The 10,362-nt window shown below is 37.3% G+C and overlaps 1 long non-coding RNA gene across 2 annotated transcripts; it reads left to right on the top strand.

Annotated features, from left to right (window-relative positions):
• The first annotated feature begins 4,968 nt into the window (after positions 1–4,968).
• Positions 4,969–9,697, top strand: LOC126818817 (uncharacterized). Of its 2 annotated transcripts, XR_007679338.1 has the most exons (5): positions 4,969–5,050; positions 6,269–6,376; positions 7,053–7,128; positions 9,298–9,377; positions 9,588–9,697. It is a non-coding gene; the product is annotated as an uncharacterized LOC126818817 (long non-coding RNA). The 2 variants fall into 2 exon arrangements; XR_008787921.1 differs by lacking the exons at positions 9,298–9,377; positions 9,588–9,697 and adding an exon at positions 9,221–9,253.
• The last annotated feature ends 665 nt before the right edge of the window (positions 9,698–10,362 follow it).

Below are 10,362 nucleotides of genomic sequence, written 5' to 3'. Positions count from 1 at the left end.
GGTCTGTCCTGCCATTGAGTCAACTGGCAAGGTTTTGATTTCTGGCTTTTACGTGACAACCTCATGGTTTTTTATGGGTCCTCCAGTTTCCTCCCACTGTTAAAGACCCCAAAGCACAAGCAAATTATTGAAACACAATTGAACCATATGTTAGTCCCAACATGACCTGCCTTGTGTCGAGTTCAATTTAAACCACATTTCGCTCTCTCTAATAGGAGAGATGATGTACAGATAATTCTTGACTCATGAAACGTAAACGGTCAGCCACCCCTGAATCAAAATATCCTATACTAGCAGATGATCCGACACTGTACAGGGTTTGCCTATAACTGCGAAACTGGAAGCAGTAGGCCAACAACAGTCACAGATATTAGAGAGAGAGAGAGAGAAATGGGGTTTAATGTCCATTCGACACAAACTAGGTCATTTCGGGAATAACATATGGTTTAATTCTATTTCAATATAATTCGCTTGCGGGTAGGGGTCTTTAGCAGTAGGTGGAAACCGGAGGACCCGGAGAAAACCCACAAAGTTAGACAGGCGATCCTACTCCTTGTCACGTACAACCGGGGATTCAAAACCATGCCAATTGACTCAATGACAGGCTTTATGATACAGCGCGTACGTGCTAACCATTCGGCCATCCCCCCCCCCCACAGATATTAGTATAGATGATATGTCAAATGTTGTTAGTGTAAGGACTCATTACCTGAAGGGCGGGTTGGAGATGACCGAATGGTTAGTATGTGCGCGCTGTACCATAAAGTCTGTCATTTAGTCAACTGGCATGGTCTCGATTCCCCGGTTGTACGTGACAAGGAGTAGGGTCGTCTGTCCAACCTTGTGGGTTTTTCCGGGTCTTCCGGTTTCCTCCCACCGCTAAAGACCACTTCGCGCAAGCGAATTATTGAAATAAAATTAATCCATATGCTAGTCCCGAGATGACCTAGTTTGTGTCGAGTGGACTTAAAACCCATTTCTCTCTCTCTCTCATTACCTGAAGAAAGAAAACCAACATTAACAAGTTCTTGTATGACATCCGTCAAATCTTCAGCTATTTTAGGATATTTTAACTTCTCACAAACAATCCACTGTAACTTCCTAGAAAATAACCGCACAAACAATTTCTGACCTTCTTCTGAAATTAATAAATAAAATTATAATTAAACGTGGTCTCTGATCAAAAGTTATTGAAATAAAATTGAACCATGTTAGTCCCTAAATGACCTAGTTTGTGTCAAGTGGACGTTAAACCCCATTTCTCTTTCAATTTGTTCCAATGGTATTTAATAATTGAAATAGAATATTATACAGGTGACAATTCTATGGAATACAATTACTGCTTGTTACTGAGCAATGTTTCAACTAGGCTTCTGTAGTCTTTAGCAAAAAGACAGGTGACAATTCCACAGAAAACTATTACTGTTTTTTACTGAGCTATGTGTCAACTAGGCTTCTCTAGTCTTTTATCAAGTACATCCTCGGTATCAAATTCCGAGATCAAATTATGTAAAATGTGGAGACAGAAGCTTTTCTGTTGCTGCTCCTAAACTGTGGAACAGGCTACCATCACATATTAAGGATGCGAAATCATTGTGTACATTCAAATCAATGCTCAAAGCATACCTATTCAGTGCAGATGATGGGAAGCTGTAGTAAATGTGGGAAGCTGTAGTAAATGTGACAGACTAACTCAGCGCCAGTGAGCAAACTTTTGGATACGAGGCGCTATAGAAATCCATTATTATTATTATTATTATTTATCCAGTGGTCTCATTCTGTTCCACTCCACTAACCCCTGGGTTCATCCATGGGGGAGACATGTATTCAAATTATCTGCCCTTGCCCCTTGATGACTGTACTATTTTCATCGATCAATCAAAAAAATTGTTAAATACAAAGGAAATTGGCAAAGGGAAGTAACTCTCATCTTGTTGCAACAAACAAGCTGCCATATTGTTGTAAACGTCGGTAATGAGGCTAAGACTGGTTTGTAAACTATTTTTTGATTGGTTCGTAGAATTTAGCTATGATCAAGGGCAGATAAGTTGAATATGTGTCTACCCCCATGGATGAACCCTGGGTATAGTGGAGTGAGACCACTGTAGATACCCTGGATGCATCAAGCAATGATGTATTGTTTATTACGGAGCAACATTTCGACATAGACTTTCAAGTCTTTTTCATCAGAACTGTCACTCTGTGTACATCTAATTTATGGTTCAAGGTTAACAATAAAGTACAGCCATTCATGTATCAAGGGACTGCTGCAAAATTTCAACACTTTGCGTCCAAGGGAATAACCCGAGGAACTGAGTGGGTGGGTTGAACGCCATCGTGGACAGACATGATCAATCAAATGTCGGTTACCCAGTAGTTAGTCTTAAACTTGCAAAGACCATCTGCATCAACATTATTTTGCTCCGTCAGCACAGATGGGCTGGTGGGTATGAGGGCTGAGATCTATCCTCTGGTATTCATTTGGATGCAAGTGTCGGAATTTTGATACGTTTCCTGAATTAAGTTTGTTCATAAAATGTTTACCTGATAAATGCAAGTGTCGGAATTTTGATACGTTTCCTGAATTAAGTTTGTTCATAAAATTTTTACCTGATAAATTATTAAACAATTCGATGATTTTCAGATCTTTTTCGTTAAAAAGTTTAAGATAACTCTCATCTTCCAAAACAGATTTTAGAATCGTCTGAAAGTTTTCTAAATAATATGGTATCTTGTATTCAGTTTCTTCTGTGTCTTCTTCTGGTGATCCATCGTCTTCACCGTCTGATTCTTTTCCTTTAACATTCCCAGTGTCAGGATTATCTTCCCTTGATTTTTTATTTCTTTTGCCGTCAGAATTTCTTTTTTTATTTTCAGTTGATTTTTTTCCGTCATCTTCTGGATTTTCCGCTCCGGATAACTGGTCTGTTTTATCATAGAGTCGTTTATTTGGACACGTTCCACCGTCAATAATTCCAACTGTAGATTTTAAACTTTGTTTCTTTGGAACAGAATTTATTTTGGATAATTTACATGTAGTGAGTTCAGACGATACGGAATTCGACTCATCTTTGTCTACTTTTGATTTGAAAGGTTCTTCCTTCGTAGAATAATTTATTTTGGTTGAATCAAAGAGTTTAGATTCCTTAGAATTTGATTTCTTTTTATCTAATTCTGCGGCAGGTTTCTGAAATTCTGTTTTTGAATTTTTCTTAACTTTTTGTCGTGGTGATTCATCTACTAAACTAGTAACAATATCATTATTTTCGACAATTGGTAAACTATTGTTAGATTTTAAATCACTTTTATATCTAAAATTTTTTGTTTTTAAATTTTCTGTGATATTGGTGTTGCCGCTTTCTAACGTATCGATTAATTTCCTTGATTTATTTACCCGTTTTGAAGAATTATCGCTTTCACAGTCTATTGAAGTTTTAGCATTTAATTTTCGCTTGTTTTTGTTGCTGTCTTTTAATGGAGAATCGGTTAAAACTATAACTTGGCTATTATTTAACGTGGAAGAAGAAGATAATTCACCTTCAGTTTTCTCGTGTATTTTTGACGACAATTTTCTTAAGCTCAATCGCCGACTCTTTGATTTATTTTCAGGTTCGGAACATCTATCATCCAAACGATTTTCTTCAGATTTTTCATTTTTCTGAAAAAACTTTGATTTTGATTCAACTTTTGTAATTTCAACAAAATCATCATCATCGCTGTCAACAAATGCTAATTTCGCTTTGGCACTGTTTAATAATTTCTGCTTAGCAAATAAAGACATTAAAGTATGGGCATGTTTAGTTTTAATTGGAGAGGTTTTCTTGATCTCTTTTTTCTTTCCTTTGGAACTTGGCGGCATCCTGTAATCGGCGTAATCTACAAGAGCAATAATAAACCATTTTAAAACTATCAATTTATTAAAAATGATTGAGGATTTAAAGGAGACCTAGATGCGGTAGATATAATTGTTTCTATGTTGATAAAGGTGGGTTGAAATATTTGTAAGCAAAACATCAATGGTACAAATCATCAAGGTTACAAATCGTTGAATCACTTCAAGACAATATTTAAGCTACATGTACATGTACCATGATAGTCGCCATAGCTTAATGATCTTACAGCTTGGTTTTCCCTTGTCAGCGGTGTAGGATGGAGGGACTGCCAATTATAGTGTCTACAAGTTCGGATGGTATGAAAAACCGAGGTATGTCAGGTGCACATAAAAGAGCCCTTGACAGCTGGAATTTGATATTTAAGAGTAGACTGTAGGGCTGCTGTCTGGGCGTAAGGTCTTCATTAACTCAGTTGGTGGAGTAGTACGATTTATCAAATCCACCCAAATGTAGACAAATCCCATAATGGTGGATCTGGGTAGATTTGGCTGGATATATTATGGGTAAATCATGATGCCGCAGAAAAGTAGGACATTAAACCCCAATTCATTTCTTTATAAAGACATATTTGGTATTTTTAGAATGTCAATAAAATGGAGGTTTGAAAGATATAAATATTAATTAACTACATCAAATCTCAATAAACTTTGCACATTTTTGCTAAAAACATTGATATTTTTTGTTGGATTTGATTGGAATAATATATTAAGTCTGATCTATTAATAAAAATTAGAAATTATCAAAATGGCCTAAACTCTAGGCCTACATATAAGTATCCTCAACATGAATTATCTGATTGATATCTTTATTTATTGATAACAATAACCTACTAAGAGTAAGAATTTTCTCTCCTCACATATCGCCAATACTTTGACTAAATTATATTGCTGACAATCATTATTTTTTCTGTCCAAGGGTAATTACAAATTTATCTCCCCTGAAATACCAAACTAAAATGTAAAGTCGCAAAATTTTAAAACTATTTATTTTCTTATAACTAAGACTTCAAATACTTCTCTAAATACTAGCATCTTCATGTGGTTAATAGATTTCTGAAATAGTACTCACAAATGAAGGAATTCATCGAAAAATTATTAAAGTACGAAACTAATTTTACAGTTTCACATCAATTTCCAAGATGTCAGCGCCCATGAAAGGTAAACAAGCCTTTTAACCGTGACTTGAAAATTCTGCTTTTAACCATTGTAAAATCCGCTAATGTTATTCAATTACTTAAAATAATGTTTGGTAACATGATTTTTGAAAAAATTATACAGCTGTCAATAGTTGAATAATTCTTACATAATCATTCTGGACTTTTCTGTTACTTAGCTGGGAGGTCACGGTGGCTAAGCGAATAAGACGCTGGCTCGCTAGCCAGGAGGTCGGGTGTTCGACCCCTGCATTGGCCGAGAAAGTTCATCTAGATTTTCCAGCATAGTTCCCCTTCTCAATCATGCAGGGCAGAGGGCCTGTCAAGGACAGCTGTCTAGTCGTTTGGATGGGATGAAAAACCGAGGTCCCGTGTATACATTGGAATGCACGCAAAAGATCCCTTGGCAGTTGGAATTCGATATAAGAGTAGGCCGTAGTAGGATGTTAAACCCCATTTCATTTCATTTCATTTTGTTAATTGTCTGGCTACGGATCACTTTGACGAGGGCCTTGCTTGGAACAAGTCAATAGATAATGATGCTACATACTACATGTATTTTATTGTATATCTACCACTCACATGCTGACAGATATCTTCCGCACACTCGATACTAAGTTCACCTCATCACTACTGCGACCGTATAATAAAAAAACATACTACATTCTAGCAGAGCTTTTACATTTAACACATTTAACAGGTTGCATGATTTACCCGAATCTACTCAAAAGCACCATAATTGTTGATTGAAAAATCTTATGTTTTCTGTCTCCAAAATATCTTGCAAAATGCAGTTTTCAAGCAAGTTTGGAAGTTGTAATCAAGGGACCTAAGTTATATGTCATATGACTCGTAAAATACCCGAAATCACTGGCTTGGAAATTGCATTCTTATGGGAATTTTTAAAATAATACCACTAGATTTTAAATTAAAAATGACAATTTGGCATAGTGTCAAGTATAAATATAAATTGTATAAGCTGAAATTTTGTAGAATCGTGCTACCCTATTTAAAGTAAGGGTTTTATTCGGACACCATAGAGCTTGTTTGCACTTTAGATCATAAGGTCTGTACCATATGTTAGTCCCGAAATGGCCTAGCTAGTGTTAAGTGAAAATTTCATTTTTCGGTCTCTCTCTTTCATTTGACATTTAAAATACTTGTAAACAATCTGGATTGTTGGGTTTTTAATGATTTTGTTTTATCCTTTTTTTTTGTTCAGGTTTAAAACAAGAGAATATACTGTTGGGATTAGAAGGATGTGTTTTCATATTTTCTGTATCTGTTGTTGTCTGTCAAATCTTCTCCAACCAAAGTTATCTCCTGACAGGTAATAAAATTACTACTAATATACCACACCTTGAATACATTATATACAATACCAATATACCACACTTGTTATACTTATATACAATACCAATATACCACACTTGGTATACTTATATACCCACACCACAAGATATGATATACCACACCTTGTGTACTGATACTCTTTGTATGCTAATATACATGAACCACATCTGGTAATATCACACCTTCACCATATATACTAATATGCCACACTTTGTCTACTAATATATCACACCTTGTCTACTAATATACCACAAATTAAATACTATTAAACCACACTTCATATACTAATATACCACACTTACACTTTGTATACTAATATACCACACTTCGTATACTAATATACCACAAATTGAATACTAACATACCAAACCTTGAATATTCAGACCTCAATACTAATATACCACACCTAACATACTACACCTTGAATACTAATAAACCATACCTGATATACTAATATACCACATCTTGTATGCCAATATACCACACTCCTAGTACTAATATACCACAATCCTAAAACTAATATACCATACCTTGAATACTTATTTAGAGTTTATACACATTAAATCATGACATCATCAGGTTAAATGATTTTAAAATAGAATAAATTTAGTTGTTATTGTAAGATTATTGATAATCTTGTTTTGATGTTACAGGATTTTTGATTGGTCAGTTGTCAACTCTACTATTTTATCATTTAAATTATAAAACAACAGAAAACTCGATTTACAGGTTGGTGTGGTGTTTATTTTATCAGATTATATCAAATAGCCTACTAGGTGGGTTTGGGTGGCCAAATGGTTAACGCATGCGCGTTGGATCATAAGGTCTGTCATTGAGTCAAGTGGTGTGGTTCCGATTCCCTGCTTGTATGTGACAAGGAGTATGGAGGTCTGTACAACCTCTTGGGTTTCTCCGGGTCCTCCCACTGTTAAAGACCCCTATGCAAAAGCAAATTATTGAAATAAAATTAAACCATGTGTTAGTCCTGAAATGACCTAGTTTGTGTTGAGATGACATTAAACCCATTTCTGTCTCTCTCTCCTTTCCCCCACTATATTTACAGTCAAATATTTGTAATGAGTCTTTATGTTATACAAAGAGATTTCATATACCCTCGGAAGCAACGGTGGCTAAGTGAGTAAGACGCTGGCTCGCTAGCCTGGAGGTCGTGTTTTTGATCCCGGTGTTGGTCGCGTGGACGTTGAATCTGATTTATCTCTCTCATGAATAGCTGACTAAATATTCAGGAAAATTGTTATGAACAATCTCCGGGCTTTCCTATTGCGCAATAAGACCCCATTAAATGGGACGTGCAGGTAAAAGATTCCTTGACAGTTGGAATTCGAGATAAGAGTAGGCCGTAGTGCCGCTGTCCAGGCAAAATTTCCCTCATAGCACACTGTATATGGCGTATGCCCGTCTTCAGTAGCCCAGTTTGGAGCAAAACAGTAGGGCGTTAAACCTCATTTCATTTCATTTCATTTCATTTTCATTTCCTTTTAAATGTCACAATATGTGTTAATGGTAAAAGTACTGCTGGAATGTAGTGTTGTTTTTTATTATGCGGTTGCCGCGGTGGCTCAGTGAATAAAATGCTGGCTCGCTAACAGCGGTCTCGGGTTGGCTATCGGTGTTGGCAGAGAAAGATCATTAGGATTTTCCGTCATGGACGTTTCCCCGTGTCAGTGGTACAGGACAGAGGGCCTGGCAATGAGCATTTGGTCCTTCAGATGGAACAAAAAAATTGATTTTTTAAAATTGATGAATTATTCTATAGTCGACAAAAGAAGAAAAATATATTTTCGGGCTTCTCAGTTCTATGATCATCAGGCTGGGTTCTATGATCATCTGGCTGGGTCTATGATCATCTGGCTGGGTTCTGTGATCATCAGGCTGGGTTCTATGATCTTCTGGCTGGGCTCTATGATCTTCTGGCTGGGCTCTATGATCATCTGGCTGGGTTCTATGACCATCTGGCTGGGTTCTATGATCATCTGGCTGGGTTCTATGATCTTCTGGCTGGGCTCTATGATCTTCTGGCTGGGTTCTATGATCATCTGGCTGGGCTCTGTGATCATCTGGCTGGGTTCTGTGATCATCAGGCTGGGTTCTATGATCTTCTGGCTGGGTTCTATGATCTTCTGGCTGGGTTCTATGATCATCTGGCTGGGTTCTATGATCTTCTGGCTGGGCTCTATGATCTTCTGGCTGGGCTCTATGATCTGGCTGGGCTCTATGATCATCTGGCTGGGTTCTATGATCATCTGGCTGGGTTCTATGATCTTCTGGCTGGGCTCTATGATCTTCTGGCTGGGTTCTATGATCTTCTGGCTGGGCTCTATGATCTTCTGGCTGGGCTCTATGATCATCTGGCTGGGCTAGTACAGAAGACCATTAATCCCCATTTAATTTTTTAAATTCATTGATATTTTTCACTGTAAGCTTTTCTAATGTGCTTAAAAAAAGAATTAGTCCAGGTGTGTGAATTAGTCCAGGTGTATGACGAATTAGTCCAGGTGTGTGAGTTAGTCCAGGTGTGTGAATTAGTCCAGGTGTGTGAGTTAGTCCAGGTGTGTGAATTAGTCCAGGTGTGTGAATTAGTCCAGGTGTATGATGAATTAGTCCAGGTGTATAATGAATTAGTCCAGGTGTATGATGAATTAGTCCAGGTGTATGAATTAGTCCAGGTGTGTGCGTTAGTCCAGGTGTGTGAATTAGTCCAGGTGTATGAATAAGAGATGTGTGTATTTCTCTCAGGGTAGGATGGTAGAGGTGCAGAAAACTAGGACGTTAAACCCCATTTAATTTCATTTTGTTTCAGGGTAGGGGCTGATAATGGTGTATTATGTTGTATGTTTCAGGGTAGGGGCTGATAATGGTGTATGTTGTATGTTTCAGGGTAGGGGCTGATAATGGTGTATTATGTTGTATGTTGATACCTATTGCTGTTATTGCTGACGTTAATTCATCCAGTACAGGTAACATTTTATTTATTTTTACCATAATGCCCATCCTCCTTCAGGTGCTGGAGATCATAAAGTCTGTCATTGAGTCAACTGGCGTGGTCTCGATTCCCCGGTTGTACGTTTTCATCCGTACACTTAAGCAAATTATTGAAATAAAATTGAACCATAAGTTAGTCCCAAAATGACTAAATGGACCTTAATACTATTTCTCTTCCATCATAGATCAGCCAGGATGTATAATTTTACTGTATGTATTAAGCAGTGGTGGACTGGGTCTGAAAATATTGGTTGCTAGGAGACAAAGGAGGCTCACCCACCAATACAATTCTATGATTTAATTTTTCAAATGAATAAATTAAATTTTCCAAAAATATGTAAATGGAAACAAAAATATGTTATTAGAATTTTCCCGATTTTGTTTTCTTTATATTTTTTGATAATTTATATTTTAAGTATATTTCCTAATCTCTAAGGGGGCCCACTTCCTCAGGGACCCACTTGCCATTAGGCAAGCTGACAACCTGGCCAGTCCGCCACTGGTAGTGAGCCGCACTACTGTCTTGTAGAGGGTTTTAATGTATTTAGGTACTAAGTGTATTATGGGATTAATTGACTGTACACTATAATTTCCAAATTGTACGTGACAAGGAGTAGGGTCGCCTGTCCAACCTCGTGGGATTTCTCCAGGTCCTCCGGTTTCCTCCCACTGCTAAAGACCCCTATGCACAATCGAATTGTTGAAATAAAATTGAACCATATGTTACTCTCAAAATGACCTAGTTTGTGTGGAGTTGACATTAAACCCATTTCTCTCTCTCCTTCCCCCCCCCCACTATTTACAGTCAAATATTTGTAATGAGCCTTTATTAAGAGATTTATTATACCCAGGGAAGCCACGGTGGCTAAGTGAGTAAGATGCTGGCTCGCTAGCCTGGAGGTCGCAGACTTGATCTTGGTGTTGGCTGTAAAAGTTCATCTGGATTTTCCGGCGTGGTTT

The sequence above is a fragment of the Patella vulgata genome, chromosome 4, assembly GCF_932274485.2.
Source record: "Patella vulgata chromosome 4, xgPatVulg1.2, whole genome shotgun sequence".
NCBI classification, from domain to species: domain Eukaryota; kingdom Metazoa; phylum Mollusca; class Gastropoda; family Patellidae; genus Patella; species Patella vulgata.
Note: the sequence above shows the minus strand (reverse complement) of the source record. Positions and strands in the feature narration are given on the sequence as shown.